The sequence below is a fragment of the Mesocricetus auratus genome, unplaced genomic scaffold (genome assembly GCF_017639785.1).
Source record: "Mesocricetus auratus isolate SY011 unplaced genomic scaffold, BCM_Maur_2.0 Super-Scaffold_100013, whole genome shotgun sequence".
NCBI classification, from domain to species: Eukaryota; Metazoa; Chordata; class Mammalia; order Rodentia; family Cricetidae; genus Mesocricetus; species Mesocricetus auratus.
Window position 1 is genome coordinate 4,456,713 of NW_024429196.1, and position 12,990 is coordinate 4,469,702.

Sequence of the window (12,990 nt, forward strand, 5' to 3'; positions counted from 1 at the left end):
AGTTATCAGTTTTTGTTAGAGGTGTTTAACCCAGGAACAGAGGGCGGTGGCTCTGTCAGTAAAGTGCTTGCTGAGCGCAAAGCATGGGGACCGGAGCTCGGTATTCAACACTCACGGAAAAAAAAGTCTAGGTGTGATGGCTTGCACACACAATCCCAGTGCTAGACAGGTAGAGAGAAGAGGCTCACTGGGAACAGGTTGGCCAGCCTAGCCTAATCAGTGAGCCCCAGGCTGCAGTGAGAGACCCTGTCTCAAAGTCATCCTGAAGAGTGACATCTAAGGTTGACCTCCTGCCTCCTCATGCATGTGCATGCACACACACACACACACACACACACACACACACAGAGAGAGAGAGAGTGAGAGAGATTGCATTTCATTTTTCCTGCCTCTTCATAGTGATTCCTAATAAGCAGGTTTGGTACTTAGAAGACCTGACCAGTAAGTATATCCATATTTATGTTGAGCAAACCCCTGAATTGTCACACCACAGTCATACTATTTCTTTTTGTTTGTTAAGTTTAATTTTACACAGTCACCTTCCTTTCCCATCACTCCATAGGATAATGGGGAAAGGACCCAGAAAGCCAGCTTATATTGCTCCTTCCCTCCTGGCAAGGGACATATAATTAGTGCCATTTTTGAAAAACAATGACAAATCACATACCTAGAACTGACCAGTTAGAGAACTGATATTCTTTCTGTAGATATAGACAGCAGTGGGAGTGTGCCAGCTATTCTCCAAGGGACAGTCCCAGGCCTCTGGCCCCCAGTGGAGAGGAGGGCAGTGGGGGACAAGGATGGACTGTGTCGAGGAGGTCTCTGGATCCTGATGAGAGAAGGAAAGAACCAACCCAGACTCTTTATTTGACTTTCACTAACTCCATCCATATTTCAGTCCAAGCTGCCCAAAATGGCTCATGTGGGCAGACAGGGTCTGAGTCAGCCAGTCAATAACAGCTACAGAGTGTTCCCTGGGCACAGAGCTAGCAGCTTGGAGCTGTGCTACTGGAAACAAGAAATACACAGTTTCAGTCCTGCCCCTATGGAGCTGCAGAGATGAGGGCAGTGAGCCAGGAGGATGCTCCAGAAGAAGACTGTGAAGTCCATTAGCACAAACCAAGATAAAGGAGCAGGAGGGGGCCAGGCCCAGACAAGCTGTCTCCCCTCTGGAAAGGGAGGGAAGACTGGGGTGTCTCTCAGGCTCAGGTGACACTGGAGGTAGCCTAACACAGCTGCATACCCTACAGGTAAAGGGGGCCTTCCAGCAACTTCTGCCCCTGGACCACCATCTCATTGCTTTCCCTGGAGAGAGGTTAACCAATGATCTATTCAGCCTAGATAAGGTACCCACAACAGACCAGAGGACAATTCCACCCGAGTCCAACCTGGTGAGCCAAGGAATTTATTTGGTGTATGTAAAGGAAGGTGGGGAAGGGAGATTTATAGCAGTGTGGGCGACTCAAAAACACCAGCATCACCAAAAAGTCCCATGGTAGCATGGCTGATGATGTCACAGAAGCTGAATTATTGACTGTGGCCCTCAGTCAATAATTAACCATCTACCTCCTGGATAACCTAGCATCACCCAACATCACAGGCAGCTGGGAGGCTGGACAGAGTACGGACTAGGTGAGGGTTCCATGATGCCTCTCCTACTTGGCAACATTAGCAGCTCCATTACCATAACCACAGGTCTAGGTATCACAACTACTTGTTTTGTTGCCATGACTATGGGGCCAAGGTTTTGTCGGCCTCACAATGACCAATGCTATGATCACATTGTGATAGGAAAAAAGTTATATGGCAGCCATGGTGTAGGGAGAGAGTTTAGACCAGAAGCCCAAAGATGGGGATAAAGGTAGGGAATGGTGAACCAGGTAGCACCTGGAGAAGGGATCCAAGAAGGGACCTCACATTTCAGGCTCGACTGAGGTGAAAGCTTCTAGCAAGGCTGTATCAGAAGTCAAGAGGCTGTTTAAAGATGACCTGAGGAATCTGCAATGGCTGGCAGGACCATAAGCTCATCATCATCCAAGTGTGAGTCGCCGTGGATATCTTGGGTGCTGGTTTTTATACATGTTTCTTCTTTGTGACTGCTTGGGGGCTAGCCTAGGCTACATAAAGAAACGCAGTCTTAAAAAGTCACAAATAATGTAACTGGTGTCACTCCCCTTCTCTAGCCCTGATCTACTTCTCCCTGAAGTGTGCAGGCCCGGGCTTTCAGACAATCTCCTCTGGGGAGCCCCCAAGGTAGCATTCACAAGATGCCAACCACTCTGTTGGGGCATACAGTCTGCCTAAGTATCCCGGGGCCTGGCCTGAACTGTAGTTTTAGTCCCCAGGGTCTAGTACTCCCTCTGGGTTGGTAACATGGAGCCTCCCCACCCTCAGCCCCCATCCCCCATCCTCATCCCCCATCCCCCATCCTTGAACACTTAGGCTTCTTGGGGAGGGAAGCTGTCCTAAAGAATAAGCAGACAGGTAGACCAGCAAACATCTCCGGGGGACACTAGGTGAAGACTGTGGCCCTTCCTGACTGTATGTGACTACTCTGGGCAGGAATCAGTTCCCACCTGAAGAGTCAGTCTAGTTATATTTACAATCCAAATAAACCCAAAGACGCAAGAGTTTCCTTCACTTACTGTGACTATCCTGGGATGTGACCATTTTCCTCTGTATGACTTTGAATATAGGAGAAGCTCGATTAACATATGTGACTGGACAGAGTATCTACCACAAAAGTCAGCCCATGACTGTTTTAGAGTCATATCATCTGCCTTAGGCAAAAGCTAGCAAATGCAATCCAGGCACCAGGGTGGCTCATAGCTTAGCACTGAAGCCTGGGCCAGGTGGTGAGGAGATACAGAGACTAGATGCACTATGTGCGTGTCACAGCCTGCCCTTCCTAGTTTGCCTGGGTGGAGATACAGAGGGCATGCTGGGCTGAGTTGATGGCTAGTATGCATCTTGCTTGTTGCTGCCTGGAGTTTCATGTGACTCCATACAGTCACAGGATATAGGGTTTCCTTTTCCTACTCATGGACTAAAACATAAAGTCTCTAGGCCAGCCACAGGGATAATTCTTATATTGGTATGAGAAATTGTTCCCATTATCTTTTGCACATAAAGTTGTGAGCCTGGCATGTGCCTGCAATAAACATGGTAGTTAGCATCCCTGATGGCTGCAGAACTGGGCTCCGACGAAGTAGCATGACTGAATGGGTCATTTTCTCATCCACTTTGCAGGGTTCTTTTCGTGAGGATAGTGGACTTCATCTCTAGCAGCTAGCTCAGGAAGGTCAGAATGAATCGGAGACTACCTTATTTACAGTGGTGTGTGGGTGTGGGTGGGTGTGGGTGTGTGTTTGTGCATGCACTTGCCCACACACGTGTGAAGACAGCACAGGGTTCTCTTACTGAATTGGACCTCAGTGGATGTTTCAGCTAAACTTTCCGGTTAGTGAGTGCACTGGGTCCTCCCCTCCCCATCCCCTGCTCTGGGATTATAGATGCAGGTTGCCACGCCTGGCTTTCACATGTGTGCTGGGAATCTGAACTCAGGTCTTAATGCTTACACAGCAAATGCTTTATCTGCTGAGTGGGCTCCTCAACCCTGTTTGCAGCATCTTTAAGGCTCAACTTGCTTACTCTAAGGAGTGATTTGGAGCCCTCAGCAGGCCTCTGAACTCTGAGTGTGAGTGAAGTTTCTGTTTCAGGCTCTTTTCCTTTTGTCAATGAAGAATGGTTTATTCCCTCCCAAAAGGCACTGTGCCTTGACAGCTTCTACAAGGACCATGCAGCTGCTGTCCTTGAACACACGCCCTGGGTGAAAGTGCTTTGGTGGCGCTGGCTTATGCTCTGTGATGTGTGGGGGCCTCAGGAGTAGCAGCATGCCCAGGGAGACTATTCTCCACTCCGTACTTTTCAAGTGCTGCCTTCCCTAGAGGTCCAATGACGCCTCTCACCTCCACCGTTCCCTCACAGCTGTCATGCATCCTCATAGGTGATTGACTAGTGTGTGCCCATGTTTCTGTGTGTGGGTGCACACCTGTGCATGTGTGTGAGGAGGCCCGAGATCCCTCCTTAAGTTGACATTTGGGTGTCACCTCTCATGAGCTATCCTCCTTGCTGTTTGAGACATGGTCTCTCTCTCTCTGGCCTCGTCCTCCAATGCAGATAGGCCGAGTGTCCACCTACTTCCGCCTCCCCAGCACTGGAGTCACAAGTGTGTGACCCACAGATTTCCATGTGGATTCTGGCAATCAATCCCATGCCCTCATGCTTGCATGGCAAGTACTTTACTGAATGAACCATCTCCCAGTCCTCTTTAAATGGAGATCGCCGAAGGTCAGAACAGGGAAATGGAGGTGTTGAGAGGTGTGTGTGACCTGCCCAAGGTCTCCAGATAACTGTTTGTCACGACTTCAAGCCCAACTTTTGACTAGTAAGGGCAGCCAGGCCCTGGCACCAACACTGGGGCTCTGATACTTGTAACGGTTCATTTGTGACTCACCTAGACAAATAAAGCTTTGAATTCCCTGCTGCAGATGGAAATGGGTTCCGTGACACCGAGTAGCCCCAGTTGCCCCAGTGGCTTGGGTAAATCATTGTATGTAATGTCCATGTTTCCCTTAGTGACACAGACACCTGCTGCTTGAAGAAACCTCAAGGGACCAGGCAGCCTAAGAATCAATGCAGTTACAGGATACTCAGCCACTGGCATTGTTGGATGCATTTCCTCTGGGAAGGAACCAAGACCTCGGTTGTAAATGGTGTGTACAAGAGAGGTGACCCCAAGGTCCTGTCAGAGAAAACTGGAGATGCACTGAGAGCCAACAATGCCTCTCATGCTTGCTCACACCACTTGAATAGCTGCAATACTCCCGGATCTAGACCATGCATACAGCCTTGTATGCATGTAGGTGCAGTAGGAGCCTGGGAACCAGGAAGTAGCTATCTAGATTAAAATGATGAGTAGAGGGCTGGAGAAATGGCTTAATGATTAAAGTGCCTGCACAAGCATCCCCCAACACACACACACACACACACACACACACACCCCAAAATAGGCATGGGAATGTTTACCTACTACCCCAGTACTAGAGAAGTAGTGACAGGGAATTCCAGGAGCCCACTGGTCAGTCAGTCTAACCAAAACAGCAAATTCCAGGTTCAGGGAGTGAGCTAAAAAAAAAAAAAAAAAAAAAACTAAGGTAAAAATTGAGAGGAAGACATCCAACACCGATCTTTAGCTTCAGCATGCACACACTCACCCCCCCCTACCCCTTCCACACACAAAATAAACGTTAAAAATGTGATGAGCCTGTTGATTAACATATGTTTGATCCAGGGACTCATGTATGTGTATGTCAGATGGTTTACCTCTTGACCACATGTAGCAAAAGTTGCAAGATTTAGCACATCGGAGCCTGAGTATTCATAGGGCTGCCAACCCTCAAGAGTGTTAGCAACATTCAAAGCCAGCTGCTCAATGACACCTTTTGCAAAGGAGAGACCGCTGCTAGGAGTAGGCTCTGGAGGGCCCAGGTGATTTGGCAAGTCCCAAAACACTGATTTGGGCATAGAGATGGCCAAGACCTCCCACTGTTTGAATGGATCTTTAGACTCTTCCCCACCCACCTGAGTGGAGCCTTGGAGACACTCATGAAAACAGTCACTATCTTTTCTCCTTTTCCACCTCAAGTCCTCCTGCCTAGCAGTCTGGCTCAGGGACAGCTTTTGTAGGAGATGCCTAGCAGGACTCTGCTCAGGTGGGAGCCTCAGGTAATAAGGTCTTGCCATGCAATTAAATGCAGATGTCTGGAAAATGTTCTTCAGTTCCTCAAAGACAGTTCTGTGTAAGACCAGTGATGTGTCTCCTTGACTTGTCCAGAATAACTTGAATTGTAATTGCTGTCTACTTAGGATCCCACAGCGTCTCTCACCAGTAACAGAGGCAGAACCCCTGAACATGGATTGATAGGACAGGCGTAATGTTTGCGTGGAATCGTTTCTCCCATGCAAGTTAAGCCTTTTAATGAGAGGAGAACCCCAGCATTAGGAATGAAAGATGACAGGAGGCTGGGCGTTGGTGGCACACGCCTTTAATCCCAGCACTTGGGAAGCAGAGACAGATGGATCTCTGTGAGTTTGAGGCCAGCCTGGTCTACAGAGTAAGTTCCAGGACAGGCTCCAAATCTACACAGAGAAACCCTGTCTCGAAAAAGGAAGGAAGGAAGGAAAGGAAGGAAGGAAGGGAGGGAGGAAGGAAGGAAGGAAAAAGGGAGGAAGGAAGGAAGGAAAGAAGGGAGGAAGGAAGGGAAGGAGGGAGGGAGAAAGAAAGAAAGAAAGATGAGAGAACCCTGGCAAATCACCTGCTTGCACTGCTCTCCACATGGATCTCTAGGGCTAGAAGCACATTGACCTCTGGCCCTCTTCATGCGATCAGACCTGGTTTTGCTTTCTCTTAACTCTTCAGGAAAGGCAAATCCCTCAGGATCATCTCATTTGTCCACCTGACAAATTTACCAGGAAATCGGCCTTAATGTGTAAGAGAGGGGACGTCCGGCGTTTCACAGACTGTTTCCAAAGGCTTCCACCTGAGATAGAAGGGGCCCTGGGACATGGGATGTGTACCTGCACAGCACTACTGTGGCAGAGCCTGGCCAAGGCTTCCCCTGTGATATACTCTTCCTCTTCCTACTGCTGGCCCTTGTCCATCCAGGGCTCTGCTGGAGAGAACACAGGAAGGCCCAGGATGTCAGAGCCTCTCCTGGAAGCGATCAAGGAACAAGCTCAGACATCCAGCCCCAGAATGTATTCATCCCCAGGTCCTTCCCAGGGGAAAGCTGAGAAAATGGGAGGCCACGGGCTCAGACATGTTGTGGCAAAGGCAAATGTGCTATAAGGGATGTTGACTGACTCAGTGATCTTTCTAGAAATAACCAGAGAATATCCTTCAAAGAATCGGCCCAGGATACATATGGGATGTACCTGACCCAGCCTGTAGCTGGCATCAGTCCTAAAACAAAGAGGCTCTTCTGGGTTGCTGTTCTAGTAGGACCCAGGAGGTTTTCCCTGTTGTCACTATGGGATCTTTTTGTCTGGTGACCAGCTGACAGCTCTGTTATCAAGCCAGAGCTTCCCTCACATCTCCTCCCCCAGGTCTTGAAGAACTAAGCTAATCTTCGCATCTGTTCTGTTTGGCAGTGAGTTGTCCTTTATCCTGGCTGCCCCAGCTGAGACAAAGGTGTGTTTCTTTCTGACTTTCAGCTGCTTTCACCACCCTCCCTGGTACTGTGGACTCTACCATGCTCTGGGGACCAAGCCTGTGGTCCCCTTTGCATAGGAACTGTTGTACAGAGTATGTCCTGACATAACGGCCTTCTGTGGCCTTGGTCCTTAAGGAAGAATGACAGCAGCAGGTATGCAGACCAGGGGGGAGTAGTGATGGAACAAGGGTGTTCCCAGGAGTGTGGGGTAGTCATGGTCCCTGTTCTGCTCATAGTACTCCTCAGAGGGGTGCGTCACCACCTCTTCCCTACTGGACCCTGTTCGGCTGAACATAGTGAACGACCCACTCTTGGCTTGTCATGCCTCTTAATAAGCCTAGACCTGGGCTGACAGCCGCACGGAGCAGGCGCAGGGACTTCTGGGATCTTCTCCTGCTTGCCAGCTTTTCCCTCCTGACCTTGGGCCGTGTCCCTCCTGGCAGCTCCACCTCAGCCCCTGCATAGGAGCCAAGATACAGCTGGGAAGACTGCAGGGGGCATTCTAGGTGCCACAGGGTCCAGCTGAGAGTCGGTGCGTTTCACGGGGAGCTTCCCAGGCTTTAGACCAGCCACTTCTTGGGCTTGGACTTCCCAAGCCACCAGCTGCAGGGCCAGGAGTCAGCCCTGTTGCAACACTTTCTAAATTCTGAAGAGGCCTTTCTGGGAACTTTGCTGAGCCCTGAGGGTCTGAAAGCCTGGCAGCAGGACCTCTACTTCTAAACAACCTTTGCCTTAGAAACCCATGGCTAGTGAGGCTTGCCTGTGGTCACGACCTGTCAACCCCCAGGAGATGCTCCACTTTCTAAGCAGGTGACAAATGAGCCTAATTAAGAACATTGCAATGTACTCTTCACAGAGTCCCTCCTGGCTGCCATTCCATGTGGGAACAAGGACACACTGGCTCCTATGGGGCCCATAGCCCTGACAAAGGCCACTTAGCTCCAGTGCACCCCGAACTGCCGGGGTAGGAGGCCTGATTGACACTAGATTGTATCACAGCAATAAGCACAGCCCTCCGGGTGGTGGCAGTGGCAGCCATGACACTAGGTTTGTCTTGGTGTCCAGAAGGAACCCAGACCACCCCTCCTGCCTTCCTGTCTCCTCTCTTTCATGCTCCAAGGGCCTGGCCCCCTGGAGTTTTCTCAGAAGCACAGGCACATGTCCAGTGGAAAGCATGGCAGTTTTCCGTTTGGTGTTACCCACTCCATAATGCCTCAGGAAAAGAGGGAGAGAAGAGAAACAAGGCCTGGGAACCAGCCCCACTCCCTCCCACAAGGTGCACAGCCAGGCCTGTTTATCCCTGGCTACAGTGACAGCAGCAGTCACAGCAGGGAGGTGTCTTCCTCCTCCCTGCAGGCCCCACTGGGTAGGTTAACTGCCTTTCTCTCTGCTCCCGGCTGCACATCTGGATAAAGGCGTGCCTCTGTGTGTGTGTGTGTGTGTGTGTGTGTGTGTGTGTGTGTGTGTGTGTGTGTGTTTAAACTTTCCTTTCCACTGCCATAGTAACCACTGCGTGTTTGGCAAAGGCATGGAGGAGGGGAAAAAAGCAAAGCCCTGGGAGGAACGGAGCTCTGAGCACAGGGCTGGCAGCCAGCCAGGGTAGTCACGCTGTGGAGCTGAAACGAGGCCTCTGGCCGGCAGCCAAGTGACAGAGAACAAAGCTGTCAGTTCCTAATGTTGGCGGCAAAGCTTGCTTGGCACCCTTATATGGTTTCCCATAAGTCCCTGCCTTGGCCACCGTCCATTCCCTTCAGGGCAGCAAACGGGGATTAGCACTGCTTCAAGTTGTTTTTCTCCCCTTCGCTCCAACTGCTCCGGTGACATCACCCTCTGCATTCAACTGCCAGCAGGGTGGCTTTTCTCTGCCCCGCCCCCTCCACCCTAGCCCTCCATCACTCTCCCTCCTTCCTCTCTCTCCCTCTCCCTCCACCCCCTTCTTTCTCTCTCTCCTCTCTCTCTCTTTTCTCTGTCTCTCTCTCTCTGTCTCTCTCTCTGTCTCTGTCTCTCTCTCTCTCTCTCTCTCTCTCACACACACACACACACACACACACACACACACACACACATACACTTCCTGCAGCCTCCCCTTTTCTCCCTCCCTTTTTTCTTTAAATGCAGTGTTTTAGGTCATTCCTCTTGTCCGGACTTTTTTTTTCCTACTAAATTAAAAACACCCAGGCGCTTGTGCATTTAGCTGAATCAAGCCAGACGCTGTATTTTATTTTTATAACTGAATTCCTGAGAGATAAAAATCTCATTTTCCTTAGTAGGCTGTAATCAGCCCTTGCAGAGATGTGGGTTCCAACCGCCCCATCTCAAGCTTCCTTAAGCAGCTCCTTGGAGAGATGAACTTGGCTTCTGTTCAGGTTTAAAGGGGCCCTGAAGCTGGTCAAAGGCTGTTTGTTACACTCATGCACACACAGACTCACATATACTCCTTCTGCTCGTGGAAATGCCACCGAGACCGCTGGACACACGGTCAGTACACACTGTGTTCCTCCCCTTTCCAGAAGGAAAATAGGTGAGTAAGTCAACGCCAAACGCAGCTTCCGAAAAGACTGGTTTCAACTAGCAAGTGCCAGGCGGTGTTATGCAACTCACGGCTAGGTTCGTGAAAGGAATGGAGGTTTGCCGACTGCACAAATGGTCCCCCTCTCCCCGCCCCACTCTGATTCATGAACTAGTTTTCTGATTCATGAATCACTCGGGAGCCAGCAGGAGAAAAAATGAGTCGTATTGATCTCATTTCAGTTGAAATGGGCTCAGCAGGCCTATTGCTGGCTGAGGAAGGCTGTCCAGGGCCAGACATTCACTTCAAGCCTCCCCCTTGGTCTGATAGCAGGTGCTCCTGAGGCACTCTTAAAGGGATACAGCATAACCTACTGCTACAGTGGCTATTGGTGGAAAGTCACTTTGTCAGGGACCATCAGTTTCTATTGTTGGTCTAATTAATTTACTTCTTTTGAGATGGGAGAGGGGGCATTCTGTAGCACAGGCTAGCCCCATTCATTTGGCACATCTCTCAAGAGTCATTTTAATGTCTATTCTGAATTCTGGTGAAGTTTATTTGCTACTCTTGTGCTGGTGGATGGTGCCCTGGGCTTTGTACACACTCGGAAGTGTTTCATCACTGAGCTATATCTTCAGCAGGCTCCTTGCTTTTTATTTAAAGATAGAGTCTCATTAAGCAGTCTAGACAGACTTTCACCTCATTCTGTTGCCCAGGCTGGCTCTGAACTTACATTCTGCCTAAGCCTCCTAAGTAGCTAGGCTGGCAAGCCTAGTGACTTCTGAAGAAGAAAGTCCTGTTCTGAACCAACAAACAAATGGCCTCCCACCCCTCCCGTTTACAGCCTCTTCAGCTAAGAAGGATTCTAGATAATGCTCTGTGTTATACAAGGGCAGGTTGGTCATGGCGGGAGGGTGCACCTGAGACCATATAAACCCAGTCTTTGCTTCCAAAAAGAAATGAAGGTCTTTTTCTTTAGTAGGGCAAGAAGCAGGAACTGAGCCTGAGGCCAGAGGCAGATGAAGAGAAGCCCACCTCCCATCCCCTATTCACCCAGGCTGCTCCTTGGTGCATTCCTTGTGATATGTATCCGTTACTCAGTCCTCCTTCTCCCCTCCCACTCCTACTCCAGACTTTGGGAAATTTGAGACATTTGGCTGAACTAGGCATGGTGGTTCTTACCTGTAATACTAATCCTCAAAGGGAGGCTGAGACAGGGGGATTTTGGTGACTTTGAAGCCAGCCTAGACTAGGTAGTGAGTTCAAGGCTTTAAGACACATGATGAGACCCTGACCCCAAAATAAATATACATGCCTGGAGACATGGCTCATCCAGACCTTCTCAGTGAGCATGAAGACTGAGGTTGAACCCTAGAGCCCAGGTGTAAGAGCCAGGCATGCTGGTGTACGCCAGTCATCCCAGCCCTGGGAAGGCAGAGAGAAGCACACATCTGGGACATGCTGGCCAGGTAGGTAGCCTAATAGGGAAGTCCCAGGTCCCAGTGAGAGATCCTTTCTCAAAAGTAAACAAACAAACAAACAAAATAAGGCAGACTGCTGACTGCTCCTGAAGAATGACATTTGAGGTTGACCTCTGTACTACACTAACAGGTACCCACACACATCGGCACCTGCACACACACACACACACACACACAGGCACACACACAGGCACATAGACACACATGATAATGTAAAATAATAATAATAATAACAATAAACACTTGGCTCTCTGATACAGACTTTTCAGAAACTGCATAAAAGCTAGCAATCTAGACAAGAGGACTGTGGCCCCGTTTATGGAATTTTGGGTCCAAGTGTGGAGAAATGAGCTTTCAGATTTCAGATTCCTGGACATCAGCTGCACCATGGCCCTGAGATGCATTCCACCAGTCAGGGGCTGGAGGAGGTCACCTTCCTCCTTTTTATTACACATGGCCCAGAGGAGGCCCGGGAGACAAGGAAGGAAGGCAGGCGAGTATGAATTTCAATCATCAGGCAAAGGAGTCTCTTTTCCTCCTGAGGGCCCTGCGAAGGTGCCTTTCAAAGGGCTCCTCCTAGAGCAGCCAGAGCAAAGCCCCACAGGTCCCCCAGGTTAAAGCTGTGCCCACCGACTTGCTAGATGGCCTCAATGCACCCTGGGCTTGGTGGCTGGCTCATGTTTCGTATTATTGTCTTTGATTTTCCCCTCCGGTATATCCCAGCTCCTGTGATCAACCTGAGTCCCCAGGACAACTCTGTATAACACCCACCGGGCCTGCCCCAGCGTCTCAGAGCCTTGACTCCAGCATATTCCATGTACCTGGCAGCTCATCAAAACCTCTGTTTCATAACACACTCAAAATAGTATATTTTACTAACATGCCAAGCCCAGGGCTTCTCATGTCAGGGCCGGGAGTTTCATGAATCATTAATGGTTAAACAGAGATGACCCCCCCCCATATCCAGGATGCCCAACCTGCCTGTCTCTGGGGGTCAGGGTAAACAAGGTCAGAAGACTGTGGTTTCTATAGCCGGGGTCTGTCTGTTAGTGACTGAGGGACCTTTTCAAAGAATTCCTCAAATAATCTCAAGCACATTGAGCATCTTACTCATGCTTTAAAAACGGAAAAAGAAAGAACTACCTTCCTCCTGCCTCCTCCTCATTCACGGGGAGTGTGGTTTCCTTTCATTTGTTGCCAGACACTGGCAGTTGCAGACTTAACCCCTGACTCTCCTTTGAGGAGGGCAGCTTCCTGCAAGAAACGCCCAGGTCTGGGCCCCACAGACGGACTGCGTGCTTGGACTCCGCTTCGGGGCGGTGGATGATACAGTCAGAGCAGAGAGGCTGCAGTCCTACCCCTGTGGGCCCTGCACCCGCCTGCCTCATCCGGCCCTGGTTTAGATTATGACGGGGAAGGGTGTGTCTCCCAAAGACCATTTGCAGTCTGTTTAGGAGCCCTTCTGGAAATTTCTTCCTGAGGCGGCCAGTGAGTGTTCCCGGATTCTGTTTCGTCACATTGTCCCTGCTGGTGCAGCGGTCTCCCTTCCTCATCCTGCCAGACACATGGCTGATGTCCGTGTACAGATGGCCCTCAGGACATCGGTAGCAGCCTTCATCACTCACAGTGGAGGTGGGGGTCACGAAAAGCTTTGGTGCCTTTGACTGAGGCTGGTGGGGGGTTCAGGCCAGCAAGGCTGACCTTGGGAAGAGCCATGTGACCATGG

The 12,990-nt window shown here is 50.1% G+C and overlaps 1 long non-coding RNA gene across 1 annotated transcript in view; it reads left to right on the forward strand.

The window, feature by feature from the left end:
* The first annotated feature begins 1,568 nt into the window (after nt 1-1,568).
* The window catches only part of LOC121143465, a 65,183-nt gene continuing 53,761 nt past the window's right edge, over nt 1,569-12,990 (forward strand). Inside the window, exons 1-2 of the long non-coding RNA XR_005880647.1 lie at nt 1,569-1,632; nt 1,925-2,040. This is a non-coding gene — a long non-coding RNA (uncharacterized LOC121143465). The remainder of the gene's footprint in view (nt 1,633-1,924; nt 2,041-12,990) is intronic.